Source organism: Ambystoma mexicanum, chromosome 14, assembly GCF_040938575.1.
Source record: "Ambystoma mexicanum isolate Mex_15411 chromosome 14, UKY_AmexF1_1, whole genome shotgun sequence".
Lineage (NCBI taxonomy): Eukaryota > Metazoa > Chordata > Amphibia > Caudata > Ambystomatidae > Ambystoma > Ambystoma mexicanum.
The window spans coordinates 523944220-523972008 of record NC_090940.1 but is presented as its reverse complement, the minus strand read 5'-3'; positions in this window follow the sequence as shown (position 1 = coordinate 523972008).

Sequence of the window (27789 nt, the reverse complement as noted above, 5' to 3'; positions counted from 1 at the left end):
CTCTACCTATCAGACAGAATCTCCAGACCGCTCTCGACAAAACCGAACAGAACCCCTTACACCAGCAGAATCACTGTCCCTAAGGTCACGCACAGGAGGATCCAGCTTTCCATTTATCGCGCATTGGAATGCTCTACCACCTAATCTTAGAGGGATAACTGCACACCTGGCCTTCTGGAAAGCAATCAAGACCCTTCTCTTCACATAAACTGATGATCCACCTACCCCATCTGTCTACTGACACTCTAGCACAGAACTCTGTTACCTACTGTTAACACTGTCTTTGCTGTATTCACCCCCAAGCTACGCCCTCTTGTAACCAGTAGCTTCACCTGTAACCATTATTATTTTTTTCTCTTTCTTCTACTACCAAACGCCTATATTTACTGTCAACACTGTTTTTTCTCTTTATTCACCCTATGCTACACCCTCTTGTAACCAGTAGCCATACCCTGTATTTACTATTTCTCCTCTGGACCAGCACCTCGATGCCTCTGGGCTGCTAATGTGCTTTGTAAATTCAAATAAATAAATAAGGATACAAGACCCATAATATGTCAAAAAGCTGCAAACGGTGATGCCCATAGGGAGGGACAGAAGTCACTTCCAAATAAAAGACTCCAGTTTAGACCAGGTCAGGCCCTCTTCATGTAACTCAGCCCCGTAAATCAACTTAGTGACCAGATTTGATTATACATTTTCAAGGCCGGGAGTAAAGAGAAACGCCCATATTTTCTGTTGAGTACCTGAAGTTGCGTAATCGCTTCAAATTTAAGTGCCTGGTTCGCCACAGCCAATGATCTTTTGGCATTAAGCAAAACCCCAAGATATCTAAATACGCGTACCCCCTCCATTCTCTGGTCATTGATATACCAACCAAAATTAGACATACCAGAAAGGATCCTACATCGATTTACCACCAGGACCTTCAACTTAGGCACATTTATGTACAAGCTAAGGTCCTTGAAGTAGTCATCTACTATTTTTTGCAATCTCTGGGGGCATGTAGTGATTTATTCCATCAACACAAGGACATCAGCGTATAAGAGGTTATGCAGCTTCAGATAACCCAATCTAGGGGGATTAACAACAATACCAGCTAAAGCTGCCCCTATGCTGAGAATATCAAGATTAAATAAGAAAGGAGTTGGCACGCAACCATGGCGTAGTCCGCGTTCAGCATACATCCAACCAGAGAACGTGCCCCATTGGTCCAACCTAACTTTCCGTCTAATATCTGAATGCAAGTGCTCCAGAATACCAACCAAAGAGTCTGGGCAGCCCCACAACCTTAACATCTCCCAAAACCGCAAGTGATCAACACAATCGAAGGCCTTAGAAATAACTAAAAAGGCCAGATATAAACTACGTTTGGACCGGACAGCCTGATTAGACAAAAGCTGAATTAACAAGCAGTTCAAGGAAGTACTTGTACCTTTTCTAAAACATGACTGATTTCAGTCCAATTTGCCAGAGTCTTCAACCCAACGTTCAAGATCCTTCAGTATGAATCATGAACAAATCTTATAGGAGGCATCCAAAAGGGAGATAGGGTGGTAGTTTCACAGGATCCGATCTAGCTCCCTTTTTAAAAATCACAACAATTATGGCCTCCTTCCAAGTCTGATGAAACTGATGACTTACTAAGATGGTCTGGAACAATTGTAACAGCACCTCCGACCATAATTGCGAAGCTGATTTTAAAGTTACGTTTGTTAGCCCATCAGGAGGATTTCACCCTTTTAATAGCAGAAAGAATCCCCTCAATATCTATGTCTAAAATCTGCCAAGATTGAATATCCTTAGTTACCAGTCTGCAGCCCATGGAAGAAGCCACTGCCAAAGATGGGGAAGCATACAAGTTTCTAAAATAAGTCTCTCATAGGGAGCCAGATATTGGCTGCAGTTGTGGTGATGTTTGAACACACCCCCCTCTTATTAATTCCCAGAAATTTGATGAATCTCTAAAACCAAGTGTGATCAACATACGTTCCGCATCCTTTTGAAAGAATAAATGCCTATACCCTTTTAACCAGTTTCTATAAGCTTGTTTTAGCTTTCTTATAGTTATATTTGCTATAGATTCTAATTTTTCTGGCATTTCTAATGTCTCTTCTCAGATTTTTCTTCTTCACACTCACACATTTATCAAATGTATTAGTAGAATTCGTGCCACTGAAGTCCCTACTTCAGCTTTTCAATGGTATTAACCCTAGAAGTTAGTCCTGCAAGTGAGTACCAAAAGACTGAGGAGACATTTCACGAAATGCACCCTGAGATAAATTCTGGAGAACCTTATCATTAAAGCGTAATGCAAGCTTCGGAGGCCTTGATATAGCATGTTCTCCAGGCCTAACTTCAATTGGACTCAATACCGGTGACTTAGGTCCAAATATACAGGCCCCTCCCAAGAGTGACATCAACTGAAAGTAATCACTACATGTGCTATCTATTATCTCTAAAAAGTCAAAACTAGAAGTAAAATGACTTAACGAAAATATATCATCCAGGGTGGTATTATGGACTCCATTAGAGCATGTGTAGTTTGGTGGCGTATCCCCCTTAATATTTCCATTAAGACGTTTCAGGTCACATCTATCCAGGAAAGAATGAAACAGTAGCCCTCTGTCTCTAGCTATCCGGGAATAATGTTGAATAGAACCTAAATCGTACCAGTCACCATCCAGACACTCTGAATTAAAATCCCCATGATAACAATGCACATATTTCTGGATACATACTGAGATTCAATCACCTTGGTAATAGCTAAGAAAAAATCTACCAAAGATGTCACAGCAGGATTATAGTAAACATTCAAAACTATCAAAGACCTCCAAGCTCATTCAACCAAGTCCCACCATGTTATTTTGATACCAGGGATATCAGGGCAGCCTAAAAACAAATTGTCACATTTGAACCAGGAAACACCCGCCAGGCACAAATTAGACCCCCACTGGGCCTCGCTCTTAGCCCTTTCCTTGCAGGCTCTTACAAAATAGAAAAGCCATCTACAAGTGGGGTATCTAACATAAAAGTTTCTTGCAAGCCAATCAAATCCACCAATTTCCATATATCCTCATTAATACGGAGGCGGGTGAACCTGCGTGCATTCCACAAAAAGAATCTGATGGGGTTATTTCACTTGGAGCCCCTAGGAATCAAATTATTCTCATGCAAGGAATTAATAATGTGTGATCAATCAAAAGCCACTGAACGGAACGGTGGAAACCTGAGCCCTTTATATTTGTGGTATCTAATGTTACATTAACACGCAGGGGTTCACGTGGGCTACGGTCCGGTCCACCACCTCCACCTACAACAGATTTGTTCGAAATTGCACCCACCCACTCTTGGGTCAACAAGTAACCTACGTTTAACAAACATGCTGATTCGACCACAACAAGGTTTTTAATTAACTGGTAATAAAAACCCACTTTTACCATGTCTACCTGTCAAAAGTCAAGAAAAAATATTCAAGCAATGTCTTCAGATGTTAGTAGTTTTAAGGTTGGAATTTCTCTAAACAATGCAAGAATATATTGACGGTTTAGAGGGTAAAACTCCTTAACCTTAAAGGTACATTTAAGGCATACATAAAATAAGTCGTCATCTTCTTAGTGCACCACCTCCTTCAAAGGTAACTTAAACAAAGAGGCCATATTTGGGCCCTTAGGAGCCCGTGAATGATTAATTACCGGGCTTAATGGGCGAGGAGGCCTTAATACAGCCAACCTCCTTTCTTCCATAATACGAACATGTAATGATTCTCCCACTGCCACATGTGAGATTTGGATGGAACAAAAGTGGGGGATGTGGGCTGCAAGGCCGCTGAGTCTGAGGAGCTTGCTGAGGTGGAGGGGTTACATGGAAGCCTCTCATGCCCTCTCGCAACCACAGGGACAGCAACTGAAAGTTCAGGTGTTGCCTCAGAGGTAGAGTCTAAGTCATCTTCATTAAACCCTGCTGAATAAGTAGAGAGCAAAGATAAATCCAAAGACTCTACGGTAGTAGTTTTAAATTTAGGTTTTAAATAGGCCGTAATTAGTGACTTGCTCTTACTTGCAGGGTTAATTAAAAGACTCTGCATAGGGCCAGTTGCAAGAGAGCAATCAGTACCATTACCTTCTTATGCTTGCCTACCACCTTCAATTTTTGTGACATGGCAGGGAAATTTTCTGGAACAGCGGTCATACCTGATGCATTGCAATCCTCTGGAAAAACGTCTGTCTGGAATTTGATCGAATGTAAGAATTTTAAGGACATTTTTTTGTTCTGACCAAACAGCGTGTTTACTTTTTGGGCATTTTTAGATTTTTTTTCTTTTAGCCCTAGGTTCTTAAGGGGGCAATGGTCCCCTGCCGATACCAGTGCAGTACTGGCCTCAGCCACAACTGAATTCACAATTGTAGGCAAAGCGTCACAGTTACTCTCGACGTTGGGGGAGTTCTTACCATCTGATGATAATAACTGTACCCCACTTGGACCATTGGTAAAATTACTTCAGATAGAACTTTCAAGTCAGCCCCTTCCCCAAGTCCAGTACACAGGACTAGAGGTGATGTTTGAGAAGCAGCGGGTGCCAAAGTTACAATAGTATGAATATACCCACCACCACATTTATCTCAATTTACTTGAGATGTTCCCAAAGCAGTAATGAACCTTCAATAAAATTAACTTTAACACAAATGTTTTTTAAAACTGAGCAAAGGGGTGTGATCATGGCCTCTGTCCATAGTGTACATAGTGTCCAAGATCCTCGAAAGGACCGGAAAAGAGAATGCATCTACAACAGTATCTTCCTGGTGAACGTGAGGGACATGGTTAAAGTTTAAGGCAGAGGTTTGTTCTTGTTGATGGTGAGTGGGAAGATGAAGACCGTGAAGAATTTGGACCCGGCTGATCAAAAAACGTTAGTGCTTCTACTTGGTTCGGCGAGCCTTGGAAGTCGGAAACAAAGACTTTGCCCTGAGAAAAGGGTACTGGCGTTAGGTTACAAATGGGTTTGTACAAATAAACCTCCTCCAATACTCGCCCCGAATTACTAGGACTGCCAGCATAAAGTTGCGATCGAATGCCCAAGGATAAGCGGACCCTTTTAGCAGGTGCCTGTTACAACTGTCCTGTGGAATCGCACTGCTGCACACTTCCAGGAATCGATACCCGTGACACCCACGGTTCAACCCGGAATAGGGACTCTCAACATGGAGGATCCAGAGACTGTAAGCCGCGCTCTAGTTGTTCCCGCTCCCCGGACCGCGGGATTAGCTCCGCCCCCAACTTTCGGAATGGTATTTCCGGCAACAGGAACTTCAGCACTACGCGTTGCTTCTCTATTCAGAGTCGCGCTGCGCATCGTAAGTTCGCTACCTTCTTATCTGAAGTTATTCTTCTGCTGCTTTTCAGTAGATCGTTCCTTGTAGCTTCAATCCCTTTTCTCCTTAATTTTCCGTTTCCTGAAACTTAGAGATCTCGATTTCTTTCCGAGCCCAGCGGATCAACAGGAAGTCACCTCCCTGTGTTCCCGACTGTTCTCTCTGGTAGTGTTTTGTTCTGTCTATCTATTTGTGTTTCCGTGTCTCTCCCTCTAATCTTGCTTATCTATTACGTCAACATTAGATTTCAACTTCAGACCTCCTATTCAGTCTTCAGTCCCCTCAAGCTCAAGCCCTCTATCCTGCTCATTACAATTCCTCCCTTGGGCTATCACCTGTTGGTAAGACTCCAATTCCTACAACATTCTTTGCATCTTCGTGTCTTTACTTTTGGACATATCCTAACCTCTTTAATATCATATAGGCGCATTGCCAACTTTTCACATCCGATTGAAAAAGAAAAGCTTAAAAGGGAATAGGCTTGTCAGGGTAAGCTGCCTTTCTTATCCCTACCACTCTACTATTAGAGATTCGGTATCTTTACTTATCTGAAATTCTATTCTGTTTCTATCAGAATCCTCCCTGACAAGATTCTGGTTCACAGCCCAACCAGTGTGACCCTCCACCAGCCGCTGCAGGAATCCACGCTCCCCAGCAGCACCTCACAGGGTTTTTTCCCTTCGGGGTTTCCCCTGGAGACTTCACTTCAATCTAGCCTTTGGCTGGGTTTGAGAGGGGTTTTCAGGTAATTCCCTCCTGCTTCTATTTCAAAGAGAGCTGACCATCACGGAGGTATGATATGATATGATATGATAGTTTATTTATATAGCGCCTATACACAATGTGTTTCAAAGCGCTTCAAGGAGGGAGGGGACATAGGAGAATACAGTTACATTCAGCAAAGTCCTTGAAGCAATACAGAATGTGAAAATAACTATCATAATAGGCCTGTCGTCATTTCTGATAGTGCAAGTGCATAGAACAAGTAAGGCAGGAGGTAATGGATAGGAAGGAGAACAAAGCAAGCAGTAACATTACTATGTCTGACGACAATTTACGCAGTGCAGGTGGTAAACAAGAGGCAGGGTGGGAGGGGGGGGCAGGGGAAGGAGGGGAAGGGAGAACAAGGCACGCTGCTAAGCAAAAATGTCGGTGACAGATTTGAAGAGCAGGGGAGGGGTAGAAGGGGAGAACACGGGGGGGAGGAGGGGAGACCGACAAGCTGCTATCAAGAGTCAAGGAACCGATGATAGGAGTAAGTGCTAGGAGGGTGAAGACAGAGAGGAGGGAGAAAGAAGATGGGGAGGGGAGTAGGAAGGTAGTGGAAGAGGATGGAAGTGAAGGAGGGGGGGAAGGGAAGGAGGCAGGAAGGGGGGGGTGAAACGCAGAGCAAAAAGGGGGGGAGCAAGCAGAGGGGGCACACAGACACTCACGGCGGGGCAGGGGGGCACACAGACACTCACGGGGAGAAGGGGGGGCACACAGACACTCACGACGGGGCATGGGGGGCACACAGACACTCACGGGGGGGCAGGGGGGCACACAGACACTCACGGCGGGGGAGGGGGGCACACAGACACTCACGGCCGGGGAGGGGGGCAAACAGACACTCACGGGGGGCAGGGGGACACACAGACACTCACGGCGGGGCAGGGGGGCACACAGACACTCACGGCGGGGCAGGGGGGGCACACAGACACTCACGGCGGGGGAGGGGGGCACACAGACACTCACGGGGGGGCAGGGGCGCACACAGACACTCACGGGGGGCAGGGGGGCACACAGACACTCACAGGGGGCAGGGGGGGCACACAGACACTCACGGCGGGGCAGGGGGGCACACAGACACTCACGGGGGGCAGACGGGCACACAGACACTCACGGCGGGGGAGGGGGGCACGCAGACACTCACAGGGGGCAGGGGGGGCACACAGACACTCACGGAGGGGGAGGGGGGCACACAGACACTCACGGCGGGGGAGGGGGGCACAAAGACACTCACAGGGAGCAGGGATGGCACACAGATACTCACGGGGGGCAGGGAGAGCACACAGACACTCACGGGGGCAGGGGGGCACACAGACACTCACGGGGGGTAGGGGTGGCACACAGACACTCACGGCGGGGGAGGGGGGCACACAGACACTGTCGGCGGGGGAGGAGGGCAAACAGACACTCACGGCGGGGGAGGGGGGCACACAGACACTCACAGGGGGGCACACAGACACTCACGGCGGGGGAGGGGGCACACAGACACTCACGGGGGGCAGGGGGGCACACAGACACTCACGGCGTGGGTGGGGGGCACACAGACACTCACGGGGGACAGGGGGGGCACACAGACGCTCATGGGGGGTAGGCGATCCGGCGTACCGCGGTGGACAGCGGTAGACAGGGCCTTTGTTGTGGGCCTTCGACAGTGTGGCCGGCTCCCGCCTCCCGGTTGCAGCCATTGGCTAAAGGGGGCCAAGGCAACCAATGGGAGAGGGAGGCAGGAGCTGGCCCAGAAGATGGAAGCAACATTCACAATGAAACAGAAAAACGGCCTTCTTGGAAGGAATGATGGTAACAGGCAAGTCAATTGCTCTAATAATGTCTACCCAAGTGGGTAATGCAAGGAGTGCGGAAATGCACAACAAACAAAGCAAAGTATGCACGCACGATGGAAAGGTGCATTTTGTCACAATTTGCAGCGTCGCTCGTCGCATCACGAATGAAATTTCCAATTTGCAGATTCCTTACCACCATTGAAGCGCATGAGTATTGGCAGTCCAGCGCAGGTGGAGGGTAATGGGGAGCAGAGGGAAGGGGCTCATCCAGGTCGGAGAAAGGAAAGTGAGAAGGGTGGATGGAGGGAGGGCCTCGTAGTGAGCCTTCGACAGTGTGGCCGGCTCCCGCCTCCCGGTTGCAGCCATTGGGTGTCATTCTCATTTACCGAGAGATAATTTGCTTCAAGTGCTTTGTTAGTATAAAGTTATAACAGTAAGCAACGCCCGGTTGACCTAGAGAATTCTCTTATCTTCGGCATTTGTGAAGGACGACTTCTGTGATGGATCAACAGATTCAGCAGCTCATAGCTGTGGTACAATCTCTGACTTCAGAGGTGCAAAGTCTGAAACAAGAAAATGCTAATCTTCGACAGGCTCAGCATCAGTCTCAGCAACAAACTGCCCAGTTGGTTTCCCAACAGGCAGCAGCTAGCAGGGTTCCGCATTGCTCAGAAGTTCCTCCTGGTCCCTTACCAGGGGGTCAGTTCGATGGCAATCCACATAAGATAAAGGAATTCCTTGATGCTTGCGCAGTACAATTTGCCTTTAAGGCAGCCTTCTTCCACACTGATCGTGACAAAGTAGGGTATATGATTTCACAGATGGTGGGACCTGCCCTAGCCCGGGCTACTCCCTTGGTCACAACCAATAATGCTATATTAGATTCCCATTCTGCCTTCTGCAATAGCATTAGATCAATGTTCGGTAGGCAGGAGATTCGGATAGCGGCCCAGGAACAACTACTAGACCTTACACAGGGCAATCAAGACATCCTGACCTATATTACTAGATTCAAACAGATTGCCAGTGAATCTACTTGGTCAGATGATGCACAGGTTACTCTATTCCGGAGAGGCCTGTCTGAAGATCTTAAAGATGAAGTATATAGGGTCCCACGTCCCACGTCATTGACAGAATTCATCGCTTTAGTCATGCAAGTTGACTATAGGATAAAAGAAAGGAGCAGTGAAAGGTGCAAAGGGAAACTCACTACTCGTACATATTCCACTACTCCTGTAACACACAGAGGTAACTCAAATGAGGAACCTATGCAGTTAGGATCAGCTAATCGAGGGCCTTTATCCCCTGAGAAGAGATCACGCAGAAGGACTCAGGGATTGTGCATGTATTGTGGCTCAAATACTCACACTGTCCAGGAGTGCCCCATCACTCCCCTGAGACGATCGGGAAACGCCAGCTCCCGGTCGTAGGAGGAACCGCGTAACGGGATTCTAAAGTGTCTTTAGGTTCCTCTCTAAATATGCCGGCCTCACAAGGAAACCAGCATTCTCACACTCTAATGTTTGTATTACATATCACCCTCAAATCTGATAACCAGAAGATGACCGAGATTCCGGCACTAGTGGACAATGGCGCCACCGGAAATTTCATTGATGAAATTTGGGCTAAACAACATCATCTACCTTTGTTTTCTAAAGGTGAAGCCATCCCTGTTGAGAGTGTAGATGGTAGCCCTTTAACATCAGGGCCAATTATTAATCAAACCTGTCCATTAATCATGTCAATTCTTACACACGAGGAAGTCATTACCTTGGATGTTATACAAAGCGCTTAATTCCCTGTCATTTTAGGACTACCTTGGCTACGAATGCATAATCCCTACATAAATTGGGCGGCAGGTTCACTCTTCCTGGGATCAGAGTTTTGCCTCAATAATTGTTTGGGGAAAACTAGCAGGGTTTTTCATCCAAGACAAGAGGAGAACAGACAAGTCACTATGTTGGGTCTGTCATCGGCCTTCCTTCTGAGTACCGTGAGTTTGCTGAGGTTTTTTCCTCCTCGGAATACTCACTGCTTCCCCCTCATCGCAGAGATGATTGTGTTATCGATCTTATTCCAGACCAGCCGTTACCCTTCAGAAGGATGTACATCCTCTCTTCATCTGAGAAGGTCGCCCTAAGGGAATACCTAGATCTCAATCTAAGGAATGGACTTATTACCGAATCTACATCTCCAGCGGCAGCCTCACTATTCTTCGTGCCCAAGAAGAATTCTTCGGAACTTCGACCCTGCATAGACTTCAGAGGGTTGAACAAGATCACCATTCCAGACCGATACCCGATGCCTTTCATTCCAGATATTTTAGAGGCCGTCAAGGGAGCCCTCATTTATACAAAGCTGGACTTAAAGGGTGCTTACCACCTTATCAGGATCAGAAAGGGAGATGAATGGAAAACGGCCTTCCGCACACCTTTTGGCCATTTTCAATACCAAGTCATGCCATTTGGGTTGTCCAATGCCCCGGCCATTTTCCAGCGATTCATGCATCATCTATTTTCGGATTTACTATTACATTCTGTTATTGTTTATCTAGATGATATTCTGATCTTTTCAAAGGACATTTCTGAACATCAATCCCAGGTCAGAGAGGTATTACATAGACTCCAGAACAATCATTTATTTTGCAATCTGGAGAAATGTTTCTTTCATCAGCCCCAGGTGACATACCTGGGTTATATTCTTTCGGCACAAGGTATCGCAATGGATCCAGACAAGGTTATGGCGGTTCAGAACTGGGCTAAACCTCGATCAATCAAAGAAATTCAACGTTTTGTTGGATTCTCTATTTTGTATCGTCGGTTTATCCCCAACTTCTCGGCTCTTACTCAGCCTTTAACCAACCTTTTAAAAAAAGGAGTTCCATATGTCTGGAATGAGGAGACGCAAAAAGCTTTCGATACTTTGAAGAAGAGGTTCACTTCAGCGCCCATTCTCATGACTCCAGATCAATCTCGCCGTTTCATTCTCGAAACAGATGCCTCCCAATATGCCTTGGGTGCTGTTCTCCTTCAAGAGGATGATCAAGGTTTGGAACGCCCCATCGCATATTTATCCAAGACTCTCTCTCTCCGGCAGAATTAAACTACACTGTTCTTGAGAAAGAGCTATTGGCGATCAAGAGGGCTTTTGAGGAGTGGAGACACTTGCTATTGGAAGCTCAGTTTCCAGTGGAAGTCCGTACTGACCATCAAAACTTAAGGATCCTTCAATATGCTCAGACATGCAACAGCCGACAGGCTAGATGGGCTCATTTTTTCTCCCCTTTCAGGATCATATTTTCATTCATACCTGGGAGAAGTAATTTACAAGCTGATGCCTTATCGCGTAAAGAGATCACTCATCAATTATCGGTCAAACTAGAACCGATTTTTCCCCGTTGTGTTCTGAACATCAAAAGGAATTACAAATCTACAGATTTTCTCAAACGTCTGGAACAAAGCTCTGTGCCCTCCATTTTGAAGAGGTTAACTAGGAAAGAGTTGAGCCTCTTGTCCAAAAAGGAAGGGTGTTATTTCCGTGGTGAACAGGTTTTTGTACCCACTAAATCCTTACAGAAGGAAGTTCTAAATATGTGCCACGACTCTAAATCTGCAGGACATAGAGGGGATGTCAATACCTGTGAATTGGCCTCCCGATATTTTTGGTGGCCTTTAATGCGAAATGACATTTTAACATATGTCTAGTCTTGCCCTGTCTGCCTGCAAAATAAGAGTCCTAGACATTCTCCCTTCGGAACTCTGGTCAGAATGCCAATACCCACTCGACCTTGGGAGATTATTTCGACAGACTTTATTGTGGATCTTCCAATTTCCGAAGGATGTTCGACTATTATGGTTGTAATTGATTCATTTACCAAACTGACTCACTTTCTCCCCTTCTCTGGTCTCCCTTCGGCGGCTCAAATGGCACGAACTTTCATTTCCCAAATTTTTTGGCTTCATGGTATACCTGAGACTATCATCTCCGATAGAGGCTGTCAATACACATCAAAATATTGGAAACAGGTCTGTCAAATTTTGGGTATCACCCGGGCTTTGAGCTCTGGGTATCATCCACAAACCAACGGTCAGACTGAAAGATTAAATCAGACCCTGGAAGGATACCTACGGAGCTACATCTCAGCAGCTCAAGATAACTGGCTAAGTTTACTACCAATCGCTGAATACACTTATAACAATGCGTATCATTCCGCAATTAAGACCTCTCCTTTCTTTTGTTCCTATGGATTCCATCCTGCTTCTTTCCCTGACAAAAGATCTTTGGATGACAAATGTCCGGACGTGAAGTCTCTCCTGGAAAAGATACATCGGGTCAACACGCAGCCTCTCAGGCTCTTAAATCTACTCAGGAAAGAACAAAGAAGATGGCAGATCGCCTCCGATCTAAAGCTCCCGTAATACGACCTGGAGATCTGGTTTGGTTATCTTCCCGATTCCTACCTAGACACTTTAGGCCTTCCAAATTTTCTCCTAAATTCATGGGCCCTTTTCGGGTGATTTCGGCCATAGGGGCAGCAGCCATCAAGCTGAAGTTACCCAAGACATGGGCTCGGATACATCCGCTTTTTCATGTTTCTCATCTGAAACAAGACATTCGAAGTACTTTCCATCCTATGGTTTGTTCTCGTCCACCACCTGTTCTGCACCATACTGATGCGGAGTACGAAATCTCAGAGTTATGTGACTCACTTATTCACCGTGGAAGACTTCAGTATTTGGTGGACTGGAAGGGCTACGCCCCTTCTGATCGGACTTGGGAATCAGAATCCAGTATCCATGCTCCGCGGCTAATTAAAAGGTTTCACAAGAGACACCTCGGTAAACCAGGGGGTAACGACTTTAAGAGGGGGCATACTGTTACAACTGTCCTGTGGAATCGCACTGCTGCACACTTCCAGGAATCGATACCCGTGACACCCACGGTTCAACCCGGAATCGGGACTCTCAACATGGAGGATCCAGAGACTGTAAGCCGTGCTCTAGTTGTTCCCGCTCCCCGGACCGCGGGATTAGCTCCGCCCCCAACTTCCGGAATGGTATTTCCGGCAACAGGAACTTCAGCACTACGCGTTGCTTCTCTATTCAGAGTCGCGCTGCGCATCGTAAGTTCGCTACCTTCTTATCTGAAGTTATTCTTCTGCTGCTTTTCAGTAGATCGTTCCTTGTAGCTTCAATCCCTTTTCTCCTTACTTTTCCGTTTCCTGAAACTTAGAGATCTCGATTTCCTTCCGAGCCCAGCGGATCAACAGGAAGTCACCTCGCTGTGTTCCCGACTGTTCTCTCTGGTAGTGTTTTGTTCTGTCTAGCTTTTTGTGTTTCCGTGTCTCTCACAGGGTTTTCTCCCTCTAATCTTGCTTATCTATTACGTCAACATTAGATTTCAACTTCAGACCTCCTATTCAGTCTTCAGTCCCCTCGAGCTCAAGCCCTCTATCCTGCTCATTACAATTCCTCCCTTGGGCTATCACCTGTTGGTAAGACTCCAATTCCTACAACATTCTTTGCATCTTTGTGTCTTTACTTTTGGACATATCCTAACCTCTTTAATATCATATAGGCGCATTGCCAACTTTTCACATCCGATTGAAAAAGAAAAGCTTAGAAGGGCATAGGCTTGTCAGGGTAAGCTGCCTTTCTTATCCCTACCACTCTACTATTAGAGATTCGGTATCTTTACTTATCTGAAATTCTATTCTGTTTCTATCAGAATCCTCCCTGACAAGATTCCGGTTCACAGCCCAACCAGTGTGACCCTCCACCAGCCGCTGCAGGAATCCACGCTCCCCAGCAGCACCTCACGGAGTTTTTTTCCCTTCGGGGTTTCCCCTGGAGACTTCACTTCAATCTAGCCTTTGGCTGGGTTTGAGAGGGGTTTTCAGGTAATTCCCTCCTGCTTCTATTTCAAAGAGAGCTGACCATCACGGAGGTAGGTGTCATTCTCATTTGCCGAGAGATAATTTGCTTCAAGTGCTTTGTTAGTATAAAGTTATAACAGTGCCATAATAGAGACGTCAGATACAAAGTTCGAATCTTCACAGTTCAGTAGGTCATAGGGTCCACGTGACTAAGAGAACAAGATACCTCACAAGAGTTCTGCACAAGGACTTTACCAGGTGACAAAGCAGTAAATATTCCACCAAGGCCCTTGTCTATTGTTTGGAATGGTTGTGCATGCCGAGTAGCAGGGGTTTGTCCTGGCCCTTCAGAGTCAACCGTGCCAAACGTGACACCAATTTTCGGAGAGCTAAGGGGAACAGTGCTCTGGGCAACACTTTCTTCCTCGGGCACCCCTGACGAGACTGCATTATGACCCATACGTTTCCCACTTCACAAGCCGTTCATGATTAAAGGAAAAAAGAGTCTTGGTAGACGAGTAAAGAAAGCTGTACCTTCACGACGAATGATGGGGATTCAAAGAAGCAGGAGCTGGAGTACCAATGACCTTCGGGCCTTAAGTCAGGAATCAGCCAGCCATTCAAGGCCCACTGGCCCACAGGAACACCGAAACACACAGCGCACACTGGGTGATCCGCATAGATTAGGGCTTTTAAAGACTGCCTCCTGGCAATAGAGAGTGAAAGACTCCAGAATAGGCAAGGATGACTCTGCAAACATGGAAACACACAGCGCCCACTGCACGCTCCTCTTAGATTAGGGCTTTTAAAGACTGCCCCCTGGCAATAGAGAGTGTAGAAAGACTGGAATAGGCTCTGGTGGCTCTGCAAACACGGACACACACAGTGTGAACTCCGCATAGATTACGGCTTTTAAAACTGCCTCCTGGCAATAGAGAGTGTAGAAAGACTCCAGAATAGGCTCTGATGGCTATGCAAACACGGAAATGCACATTGCACACTCTGCATAGATTAGGGCTTTTGAAGACTGTGTAGAAAGACTCCGGAATAGGCTCTGCAAACAGAGAAACACACAGCGCACATCTATGCTCATTGACCGGTTTCTTCGAACTGAAGCTGCCAACAGCACATCAAAGTGTGATTATAAATAAGTGCAATACAGAATATCACCACGTTTCAAAGTTTCGCTCTCATTTACATCCCCGCAAAAGTGACAATATGTAACATATTTGGGCAGCAAATCTCTTCTGGTTAACATTTTTCTAGTTGGGAGAAGGTCCAACCTGAATCTCATGAAAGTATCACATACATATTTATTAGGAAAGGACTACAAATGGGAAGCCAGAACACCCAGTTTCTTATGCTCGGATCTCAAATGTTCGAGGGACCTATATTTGTCTAGAGTTTTAAGGGTAAGACACCAATCAGGCCGATATGAAGCCAACTTAATGCATCCCCGATTGGTTATGAGCCCCTCTCTCCAGGCCCACTTCCTTCAAAAACTTAAAACAGGAATCCCTAAATTGCCTCAATGCATTGCCCTTTTTCTGCTCAAATAAAACGATCATGTCGCCATATGGTGACTGTTGAGGGGGATCCAACATTTGTTGTAAAAGCAATAAGTATTTGCATCTAGCTCTAACTAACTGACAGAGAATTCAAACCTAACTCATAACGAATCACTACCACCGCTAAGCAGTTAGGAAGTCACAAAACCTTTCCCCAAATAAGCACCTGTAGCTCTTTCATCCAGGACCCAAGGCTGCATTATGTCCGCCCCACAGATCAACTTTGGAACCACCTTTGCCTCGTAGAATTTGATCAGAGGAATTCATGAGAATTTTTTTTCTTCCTTATTTTGCTCATCTGCGCTACAAGGGTTTCGGCATTATGCTTCAAAAACTCCATGATGTGACTCTTGCTCATTATTGGAAATACCTGGTAACTTAGGCTATCCACTGTATCCAACATTGTGCCATTTAATTTGCATTTGAAATTACCAACCCACTTGGTTGCAATAAAATAATTGCATTATTGTGTTTTAGCTGGGTTAATTCTCAAACCATTCTCATATGAGTATATTGCAAATGCGTCAAGGAATCTTTGTCGACCGATATGTTTACAGTCGAACAACAAGAAATCATTAGCGTAGGCTAGCCAACTATATTTAAATTCCCATAGTTTGGGTGACCCAAAAGCTGTTTTCCCCTAACAGTTGGCTATATCGGACACATAAGGATTAAACAGGCAGGGAACTAAAATGCATCCCTGCCTCAAACCTGAATTAGTGTACATTTTTCTAGATATGTTACTATCGAAATGAAACCTTCCCTGGATATTAGAATTTTGGTGCAACCTAATTAACAATTTGAAAGTCCCGCAGGAATTTTCCATTTAGCCAATATTCCTTTGACTTCCAGAATACTTCTTCCGTTCCTGATCATTATATACAGAGAAGGAGGCGGGAGATCTCCCAGTATACACAATATAGGATCTATTCTTTCAAATCTATAATTCCAGAAGCGCATACATTTCTGAAAGATGTGTTAATTTCTCAGGATGTATAGTCAAGTTATATTCACCACCCACTAAGTACTTTCACTAATAAAAAGGACTGGGATTTAATTGAATCCCCTTTACTTTATTGCTCCCCTCAGAATTATTTCCCCATGATTTTTTTGGCTGTGTCGCAGACAGTTGGGCACCCTCTTAAGGACTGGTTCAATTCTCCCCCTTTGAGTACAGGTGGCCATGATGGTGTCTGCTTCCCTCTACAGCCTGTTTCCCTCTTTCTGCATTGGGTCAGTCTGTTATCTTCTCCACTGAAGAAGGAATGGGCATTAACTCTAAGTAGGCCTCTCTTACATTGTACTACCGTTAATACAAAACTGGTCCAAAAGGAAAATATCTCGATTCCCTTCTCCTTTCTGTTGTCAATTCTAATTTTTCTTCTTCTGTCAGTCTGTCAGTCCATCTAAGACAGTGAGTGAGCAAGTGTGTCTCTCCAAAATCTATGGGTTTGACCTTTTATAGATCAGAAACCGCTCCCTTTAGAGGTGTGTATCATCTCTCTAATCTAATTGGCCAAAGTCTGTGTACTTTCTACAGCATTTTGTTTGAACGTTATTAACAGATGTATGATTCCATATGTCAACTTCAAAAGGCAGTTTTTTCTACTTTAACAACATATTAAATGGCATCTCCAGTTACTCTGTTGTCTAACAGAACATATAGTATCATATACTGTTGTTTCATTTGAAGCTGAGCGCTGGTCATTAATGACTACTTAGAATGCTATATGTCATGGAGTAAGTTCTCTGAAGTTAGGCTGCTGGCAAGGGCCGTTTATGATCCAGTCCCAGCCTTTTTCCTAATTACAGCATCTGCCTGTCCCTTGTATCAGACATCAAGTCTCCAAATGTTTGAATTTACATCTCCTCGCTAATGAGCAGATTAGAAAATTTAGAGGGGCCGCTTATTGTACATTTAACAGTGTTTAGCCTAAGCTGAGACAGATGGAAGTTGTAAATGCAGAGCAATATTTTATTGATAGCTTCAAAGCCACTCATCATACTTTTCTCTTCAGAAAGCAAGCCATCCCCCCTCCTGTTGCTATGGCTGGTGTGAAAGGAATGCAATGTGACTGTTCATGCCATGTTTATGAAGTTATTCTCAAAGGCAGCCTTTGAAAGTCATTTCATGCTCCCCAATGCATTTAAATTTCCACAAAACAGGTCAAAATTATACATTTCTTTACAGTCAAAAGACTGACAGATTTCATATCTCTTCATGTTTATTTATGCAAATCTGATTCTCAGTCTTGTAAAGGAAAACCGACACAATACAGGGCCCAATTTGGCTTTGTATTTTCCTATAAAATGTTGTGCTTTTAGAAAACAAAAGGAACTGTTCTCCCATTAACAAAGGATTGTTGGATTCTTCTATGTAACTGAAGACATTTCTTTGTGTGCCTTGTGATATACTTTGGATAAATATCCTTGTTGTAGATGGGCTGCTAACATTGCAAATGTCCTAACGTGTCTTTTCAGATGCCTTGCGCCGGCAGCAGCTCACATTTTGATTTTTACAAATAACGTTTTACATCCTTTTCTTTTGCATAGATTTAATCATCATCATCATCATCATCATCATAATACTTTATTCAGCATTAGCCATAAAGTGAAAAACAAGTATACATTACATACAAATTCATCATTGATTCATAAAAAAGAATAATAATATGACGTAGCAGATAAAATGCATTTTTAAAGGCAGATATAAAATGGCTTGGAGTGTCACAATGCAAAGCTATTCCGAACACCCAAGGGGAAGAGATACCTCACAACCCCTATTTAAAATCATTAACTTTGGCAGTTTTACAACTAAGATGTTTAGACACAGCTATAACTTTCTTTTGCATAGATTTCACTTCAGTGCAGTGGTCACATTGTTCTAGATGGGGAACAGTGTTGAGCAGGGGTCGAATAGAAGCTTGCTGCATTTCAAAGGCAATAGGCAATGCTTGAAGAAGTGCAGATTGTGAGGGCTACCTGGGTCGGTTTTACAGTTGGTCCGACTGCAAAGATGCTGGTGTGTGGATGCACTGGGGTTGTTCGATAAAGTGCTCGAGGGGTTGCTGATCGTGATGGCCACATGGGTCGATTCAACGGCTGATTCGACGATTCAGAGGCTGGAGACGGGATGTGCAGTCCTTTGCAATGCTCTAGGTGGGGAGTGGATGTTGAGCAGAAGTCGAACAGGAGCTTGTGTGGTTTGAAGGTGATGCTTGGAGAAGTGTGGATTGTGAGGGCCACCAGGATCGGTTCGACAGTTGGTTCAATAGCGATGAGTCTGGTGAATGTTGTGCAGCTCAAGTCGAGTGGCTCCAGTGTGGCGTTTGGCGGTTGCGGTTCAAAGGATCGCCTAGGGTCTGGTCGACTGTCGAAGATCAGCAAAGAAGATGCTGGAGTTTCACAGAGGTGGTTTGAAAGCAGCAGATGCAATAAAGAGCTCGTAATTTGAGCCGAGGCAACGTTGCGCTCAGTTAGCATGGTGCAGTGGCAAACAGGTTCGAACGTGAAGTTCAGTGGCTTGGGTACAGCAGTTGCGTTGTTCTAGATGGAGAGCGGATGTCGAGCAGAGATCCAACAGGAGCTTGCATGGTTCAAAGGCAATGCTCAGAGCAGTGTGAATCGTGAGGGCCTTCATGGTCGGTTTGACGGTGAAAAGGCTGGTGGCTGGATGTGCAGTTTGAATCAAGTGTCTTCAGTGCGCCATTCAAAGGTTGCAGTTCGAAGGATCCCCCATTGTCTGGTAAAATGTCAATCAGCAGCAAACCTACAGATGGCTCCAAGAGGCGGTTTGAAGTCGGCGGGTGCAATGATGAGCTTCAATTTCTAGCCGGGACAGCAACATGCTGGGGTTGGGCTCGGCTGCAAATAGATGTTATGCTCATCTGATCTCCACGGGGGTGTTGGGGCACGGCTGGAGCCTTCCCTTGACTTGACTCATCTGCCTGCTGCTTGAGATACTGGTGTTGCCCCTGAGTGAAGACGAGAGGCAATGAAAATGGAGCGGGATATCGTGACTTCCCCCAACCCTTTTGTGCCAAAATACAGTGTGCAAGCGCCTTCCCAAACAAGCTCACCTGTTGTTTTGTAATGTTGAGCTATCCATCCTGCTTATCCTAGCAGGGGCACGTAGAACAGACCGAGTTGCTTCACTGGTCCGTGGAAGTGTTGATCCAGACCAGCTGCGACCAATCCACTTAGAAGGTAAGTCTTTTAGTTATGACTATTGTTCGATTAAACTGTCTGTATTTTGTCCATAATAATTCTCGCAATGCTCCATCCCCATAGGTACGAAGAAGTAATCAGAGCCGAGGAGGGTCCGGGAAGTCGTCCCTAGAGACTGATGGAGTTTCAACAGTGACAGGTGAGTTGGTCTTTATAAGGAAACTCTAGTCTCTTGTATGGCTCGGCCAACCGTTCATTATTCGTAAGAGTTCTAACCCCTTTGTGTTCTTTCTTCCCTCGCAGGTGCAGGCCGACGGCGAAGAATGGCGTCCGGATCTTCGATGAAGATTTGCGGTTGCAGGATTAAGACACTGTGGTGAAAATGGAGAGAAGAGGAGCTCCGGGTAACTGGGCGCCCAGCTTAGGTAAGATGAAGACTCCGTCTCGGCCAGTGATGGAATGCAGGTAAGATGAAGACTCCGGCTGCGGCAGTGATGGAATGCAGGTAAGATGGCGCGCAAAGCGATGTAGCGGCTGGCAGCAGGTAAGGAGCGTCCTCAGAGATGTCTTCAGGAATGGAGCTGCAGGAATCCAGTGATGCACAGGTAAGCACAGCGTACAGAGTTACGCTGCTGAAAGCAGAATAACATGAAGCGAAGGTACGTGGATGGGTTGGCCTTATAGCTGGCTCAGGCCCCTCCCTTTAGCCCCGCCTATTGACTCCACCTTGCCCTTCCCAGGGTCTCTTGCACGTGCCTTCCAATTCTGTTCTACGGCCACGCCTGGTCCAGCTGCACCTGCCATTGGCACAGAGTGTGCAAGGCACACTTTTACATGAACCTGGCGCCAGAGGCGCCAGGACTGGGTCCAATTGGACCCTGAGGATGAGGAAGGACTGGCCCCTTGTCCAGTGGCCATGACAGTACTGCCCTGCAAGGCCCCTCTCACAGGCGATCCTCTCGCTGGTCCAGGCTTGGTGGATTGTGAGGTCCACCAGGATCGGTTCGACAGTTGGTTCAATAGCGATGAGTCTGGTGAATGTTGTGCAGCTCAAGTCAAGTGGCTCCAGTGTGGCGTTTGGCGGTTGCGGTTCAAAGGATCGCCTAGGGTCTGGTCGACTCTCGAAGATCAGCAACGAAGATGCTGGAGTTTCAAAGAGGTGGTTTGAAAGGAGCAGATGCAATAAAGAGCTCGTAATTTGAGCCGAGGCAACGTTGCGCTCAGTTAGCATGGTGCAGTGGCGAACAGGTTCGAACGTGAAGTTCAGTGGCTTGGGTACAGCAGTTGCGTTGTTCTAGATGGAGAGCGGATGTCGAGCAGAGATCTAACAGGAGCTTGCATGGTTCAAAGGCAATGCTCAGAGCAGTGTGAATCGTGAGGGCCTTCATGGTCGGTTTGACGGTGAAAAGGCTAGTGGCTGGATGCGCAGTTCGAATCAAATGTCTTCAGTGCGCCATTCAAAGGTTGCAGTTCAATGGATCCCCCATGGTCTGGTAAAATGTCAATCAGCAGCAAACCTACAGATGGCTCCAAGAGGCGGTTTGAAGTCGGCGGGTGCAATCATGAGCTTCAATTTCTAGCCGGGACAGCAACATGATGGGGGTTGGGCTCGGCTGCAAATAGATGTTACGCTCACCTGGTCTCCACGGGGGGTTTTGGGGCACGGCTGGAGCCCTCCCTTGACTTGACTCCTCGGCCTGCTGCTTGAGATACTGTTGTTGCCCCTGAGTGAAGACGAGAGGCAATGAAAATGGGGCGGGGATATCGTGAATTCCCTCAACCCTTTTGTGCCAAAATACAGTGTGCAAGTGCCTTCCCAAACGAGCTCACCTGTTGTTTTGTAATGTTGAGCTATCTGTCCTGCTTATCCTAGCAGGGGCACGTAGAACAGACCGAGTTGCTTCACTGGTCCGTGGAAGTGTTGATCCAGACCAGCTGCAACCAATCCACTTAGAAGGTAAGTCTTTTAGTAATGACTATTGCTCGATTAGACTGTCTGTATTTTGTCCATAATAATTCTTGCAATGTCTCATTCCATCCCCATAGGTACGAAGAAGTAATCAGAGCCGAGGAGGGTCCGGGAAGTCCTTAGAGACTGATGGAGTTTCAACAGTGACAGGTGAGTTGGTCTTTATAAGGAAACTCTATTCTTTTGTATGGTGCGGCCAAGCGTTCACTATTCGTAGGAGTTCTAACCTGTTGTGTTCTTTCTTACCTCGCAGGTGCAGGCCGACGGCAAAGAATGGTGTCCGGATGTCGATGAAGATTCGCAGTTGCAGGATGAAGATACTGCGGTGAAAATGGAGAGAAGAGGAGCTCCGGGTAACTGGGCGCCCGGCGTAGGTAAGATGAAGACTCCGTCTCGGGCAGTGATGGAATGCAGGTAAGATGAAGACTCCGGCTCCGGCAGTGATGGAATGCAGGCAAGATGTGCGCACAGCGATGTAGCGGCTGGCAGCAGGTAAGGAGGGCCCTCAGCGATGGAGTAGCTGGATCAGGTAAGAGGCGATCACAGCGATGTAGCGGCAGGCAGCAGCTAAGGAGCGTCCTCAGAGATGTCTTCAGGAATGGAGCTGCAGGAATCCAGTGATGCACAGGTAAGCACAGCGTATAGCGTTACGCTGCTGAAAGCAGAATAACGCGAAGTGAAGGCACGTGGATGGGTTGGCCTTATATAGGCTGGCTCAGGCCCTTCCCTTTAGCCCCGCCTACTGACTCCACCTTGCCCTTCCCAGGGTCTCTGGCACGCGCCTTCCAATTCTGTTCTACGGCAACGCCTGGTCCAGCTGCACCTGCCAATGGCACAGAGTGTGCAAGGCACACTTTTACATGAACCTGGCGCCAGTGGCGCCAGGACTAGGTCCAATTGGATCCTGAGGATGAGGAAGGACTGGCCCGTTGTCCAGTGGCCATGACAGCACTCCCCCGCAAGGCCCCTCTCACAGGGGATCCTCTTCCTGGTCCAGGCTTGGTGGGATTGTTACGATGAAACTGCCTGATTAGTCGAGGTGCATGGACAAATTCCACAGGCTCCCAAGTGCAGTCTTGAGGTCCATAACCCTTCCAGTCGATTAAGTAGTACAGTTTTGACCGTACCATTTTAGGGTTCTCCTTCGATAATTTCAGGTTCTGGTGGTTTCTTGATCCTAGTCTCAGGCTTCACAGGCTTTAAGAGGGAAACGTGAAACACTGGATGAATTTGCATATTGTCGGGTAGATCTAGCTTCACTGCGGCTGGGTTGATGATGGCTTTAATGGGATAAGGCCCAAGATATCTAGGGTGGAAGACCCGAGGCCTTTTTAGTGGTATATTTCTGGCAGCCAACCATACTTTATCTCCGATTTGGTAATGTGGAGCTTCCCTTCTATGCCTGTCAGCGAACTTCTTTTGCTGTTCTTTGGCTTTAGTTAAGCTCTTAGTTTCTTCCTTGAGGGTTTGGGTAATAGTCTTATGTAGGGAGGTGATTGCCGGCATTTCTAGCTCATCAAGCGGGTCAAAGGAAGATGTCCGAGGGTGCCGACCATTCATGCTATAGAATGGGGTCTGTCCCGTACGACTGTGGATAGAGTTATTGTAAGCAAATTCAGTTAACCAAAGAACATCCTTCCAGGATCCTTCAGTCTGCTGCAGCATGCATCTCAGGTACTGCTCTAGCGTCTGATTAGTCCTTTCAGTTTGACCATCGGTCTGGGGGTGGTGACTGGTAGAGTGTCACGACTCGCTCCCTTCGCTCCCGTTCCCACCATTTGGGGGCATGATTTGGGGTTTATTCCCTACTGGACTTTTCCTCCGAACTTTATGCTACAGTGCTGTGATGATTTGGGAGCGCTAAATCCCTATTTTCCCAGCTACTTCCCTTCCGGATCCATTCCAGGTTTTTGGCAGCCAGCATGCTTCTTTAACCAATTGACTATGCTTCCCAGAATGCCTGGCCCACTGCTCCACCTCCACCCTTGCAACACAAGGTTGGGTGGAGGATAGGTAACAGCTGTGGCGGCAGGTGCAGCAATCAGCACACCCGAGGCGTGTGCTCGTTAAGCAGCTTTAAAAGCCTCAGTCTTACTTCAGTCCAGCGCTGGTCATCGTTTGCAGTGTTCCTGTTTTTGACTAGTCCCTGGTTCCTGGTTCCTTGCCTTTGTACCTACTTCCTTGTTCCTGTTTTCTTGTTTCCTCCGCCCTGAATTTCGGATTCATGCGCTAATTGATTTCTGCTCCCTTGATTTCCCTTTTTGTCTTCCTCTGTTTGCAGGCAGCAATTCTCAGTGCTTTCCCCTTTTAGATGCAGCCCAGTTTGTCTGTGTTCTATATTTCTTTGACTCTGTCCTTTGCTGCTGTTACCCATTTGCCTTAGCCTTCCTCTTAGTTTAGTTTCCTGTCTTTTCCTTGGAGGGGTAGGGAGAAGTTTGCATAGGTTATTTCGTTTTTCCCTGCTCCTGATCCTTACTTTCTAGAGGATCCATTCCATGTTTTCCACTGCACGTCTGCATTTATTTTCCCTTTGATTATTAGGTGTGGTGTGCGGTAGTAGCTAGCTCCTGTGTGAATGCTTATGTTTTCCTCACTATTTTGTAAACACTATTCCCACTTAGGTATTTAGTTTTCCTTCCATTGCTGTTCTAGCCTTTCGGGGTCCCAGTTTCTTCAACAGGATTCGTGGGCTAGCTGACATTCAAGAGGTTTATCTCGTCCTCGTGAGTACTGATCTTAAGTTCCCTTATGTAATACCATCAAGAGTGTTAGTACACAGATCCTGTCATTGCTTGCCCTCCACGTGGGTTTAGCGCTGTCAGTACCTGTAACAGCAATTGGGGGTAAGGCGCTTGCCGACTTTCCTCGCGGTCAGGTGCTTACCCCACATCCCTTTTCATATATTGGTTTTGATGTCACACTCTATTTGCACTCCTGGGTTCTACCATACCTGAGTCGTAGTTCCTGGGTGCACATTTCCCTTGCCATATTCGCTGCCTTTGTACTCGCCTGACTAATCTTGACATAGAGAGGCAAAGATCAATTTGCGCTATCTTGCAACAACTCCTCCAGAAGGCTGTGACGAATTGTGTCCCCCGATCAGAGATCAGTACTGAAGGGAAGCCATGTAATTTGACTATTTGCTCTAGGAATACGTTGGCCAGGGTTCCAGCGGTAGCAAGTCCTTTTAGTGGAATAAAGTGTGCCATTTTAGAGAATAAATCCACCACCACTAAGATGGTGTTGAAGCCGTCACAGGGAGGCAAGTCTGTACTGAAGTCCATGGATAATGTATGCCAAGGGACCGGTGGTATGCTTAGGGGACGTAATAATCCTGCAGTGCTGGCCTTTTGGGATTACTGCTGTGCACAATTCCGCAGGTCGCAATAAATTGGGCCACATCCTTTCTCAAAGTTGGCCACCAATAATTATTCCTGATCTTGGCCCATGTTTTAGTAATCCCGGGGTGTCCCTCCACTAATGATTCGTGGTAGTTGGCTATAATCTTATCTCGAGTTTCTTTATCCCTAATGTATAGTCTCCCCTGAAAATAGGGTAAGTTGTCCGTGACGGAGTACTGTTTTTCCTTATTTCACCATTCTTGTTGGGCGGTTTGATCCATTTGAGATTGGAGGCTGACCTTCAATTCTTCCCAACAGGCGGTTACTGCGATCTGGTTTTGAATTCGTTCCTCCGGAATAATGGGTACTGTTTCTGAGGGTATAAATGCGTCTTTGTTATCGTCCATTCGTGACAGAGCGTCAACTTTTCTGTTCCGCACTCCTGATCGGTACGTGATTATGAAATCATACTCCGCGAAGAAGAGAGCCCAGCGCAGCTGACGAGAAGATTGGGCTTTGGCTGTTTTTAAATACTGCAAATTGCAATGATCAGTGATAACGGTGACAGTATACCTAGCCCCCAGGAGGTAGTGTCTCCAGTTTTTAAGGGCTCCTTTGATCGCCAACAGTTCTTTGTCGGTTATGGCATAGTTCTTTTCTGGTGCTGTAAACTTACGGGATCAAAATGCTATAGGATGTAACTGTCCGGTGTCTGGGTCTCTCTGTGATAACACTGCCCCCTTAGCCACGCTGGAGGTGTCGGTCTCAACCACGTAAGGTAGGTTGGGTCGTGGATGCCGGAGAACAGGGGCTGAAGTGAAAGCTGATTTCAGTTCCTGGAATGCCTTTTCAGCGTCGGGGGTCCAAGAAAACTGTTTATTCTTTTTTAGCAAAGAGGTGATATGGTAGACGATTTAAGAAAATCCTGGGATGAATCGCCGGTATATATTGGCAAACCCAAGAACACTCTGCACTCCTTTGGTTGATGTTGGGGATGGCCATGTGTACCTCTCGTGGGGTAAGCATAAAGCCCAAGAACTCGACTTCTGTAACGTGGAAAAAACATTTTTCCAGTTGGCGTATAACCGGTTCTTACAGAATTTTTCCAAAACGGCTCTAACATGGCCCACTTGCTCCTCCTTGGATGCCGAATAGATGAGGATATCGTCGATATAAACAAGGACACAGACGTCTAGCAGTTTGTGGATTATGTCGTTTATAAAGAACTGGAATGCGGCTGGTCCTTTGCATAGCCCAAAGGGCATGACCTGATACTCGAAAAACCCATATTTGGTTCGGAATGCTTCCATTCGTCGCCTTTTTTCACTCTGACCAGATGGTAAGCTCCTCGCAGATCTAACTTTGTACAGATTTGAGCATTCTTTACTTGGTCGAGTAGCTCAGGTATGAGTGGCAGATGATATCTATTTTTCACGGAAATCTGGTTTAACGCCCTATAATCTATACAGGTTCTGAGGTCCCCTTCCTTCTTTGGCACGAACAAGAGAGCTGAGGAGGCTGGAGACTTGGATAGGTTTATGAACCCATTAGCTAGGTACTGATCGAGATATGTTTGTAGATGCTGATTTTCTTGCTCAGTCAGATAGATTCTGCTGCAGGAAACTGGGACTAGATCAATTTGGCAATCGTAAATTCTGATTCTGTGTTGTGGCAGGGTGTTGGCTTGTTCCTTTTGGAACACGTCCTCAAAGTCTTGATATTCGGAAGGCAATGAACCCGACATTCCCAGGATGGGCTTCTCATTGTGTTGCAGTTTCCTCATATCCTTAAGGTAGCAGCTCTTGGCACATTCTCGGGGGAAGGTCAGCTTTCTTGTGCGCCAGTCGATCCTTGGTTATGGGTTTCAAGCCATGGCATTTGGAACTGGGGGGACCCTATGAGATCAAACGAAATGCTTCCCGATGACCATCCTGACATGTCAGCATTACCTCATCGGTGTGTTGAGTTACTGGCTTAGAAGACAGCTGAGAACCATCCACGGCAGTGACGTTTTCCGAGTGTGGTTTTTGCTGAAGTGGGTGGCCTATCCATGCAGCCAACCCATGATCGATGTTATTTCCCACTGCACCACTATAAATGTAGGCTTCTAGAGCATGTGCTCTTGATGGTTGTTGGTGATGGGCTATTCATATCGGAATGACCAGGTGTGAGGTTGTTACAACTTTCTTGATTCCACTCGACAAGTGGACCTCTACACTTGCTGGGCGTCCGAGTTTTCCGGCTTCTTTTCCTTGTCTTCGTTGTCATTGTCTGTGGCACCTACCACCTTCTTGGGGGGTATAGTAGGGCAATCTCGTAAGAAATGTCCAGCCTTTACGCAATATAAACAAAGCCGGTGTTCCTCCTTTTTTCTCTTTCAGCCTTAGAAATGGGAGCCCGTAATCCCCCTAATTGCATAGGTTCAGAGATTTCATGACTCCTAGCTTGAGTGTCCCGATGCCTTGTGTAGACTGATTTCCCTTCCGCCCTCGTGCGATCCATTTTTCAGTCTTGTAATCGGTGGTCCAATTGCACAGTTAGATTGATATAGTCTGCACAGCATTCGGGTGGATTAACAATTTGAGCTAGTACGTCCTTTAATTCACCACGAAGCCCCCGGTAAAAATGTGTGGTCCGTTTCTCCTCCGGCCAGTTGGTCTGCGCTACGGGGCACTTGAAGGTGGCAATAGAAGTCATTAAATCATGATACCCTTGTCTCAGGGATAGTAGATTGTTGTCTAATGCTTGTCCTTGGGTGTGCCTTGCAAACAGTTTTTCCAAATCCCTTTGGAATTCTGGAAAGTTCTGGAGTTTTGGATCATCCTGGGCCACTAGTGGTATAGACCAATCAGCTGCACAGCCTCCCAAATAAGAAAGCACAAAGGCCACCCTTGCACTGTTGTTAGGGAAGGTTCCTGGTCGGCAAATAAAGTGGAGGCGGCACTGGT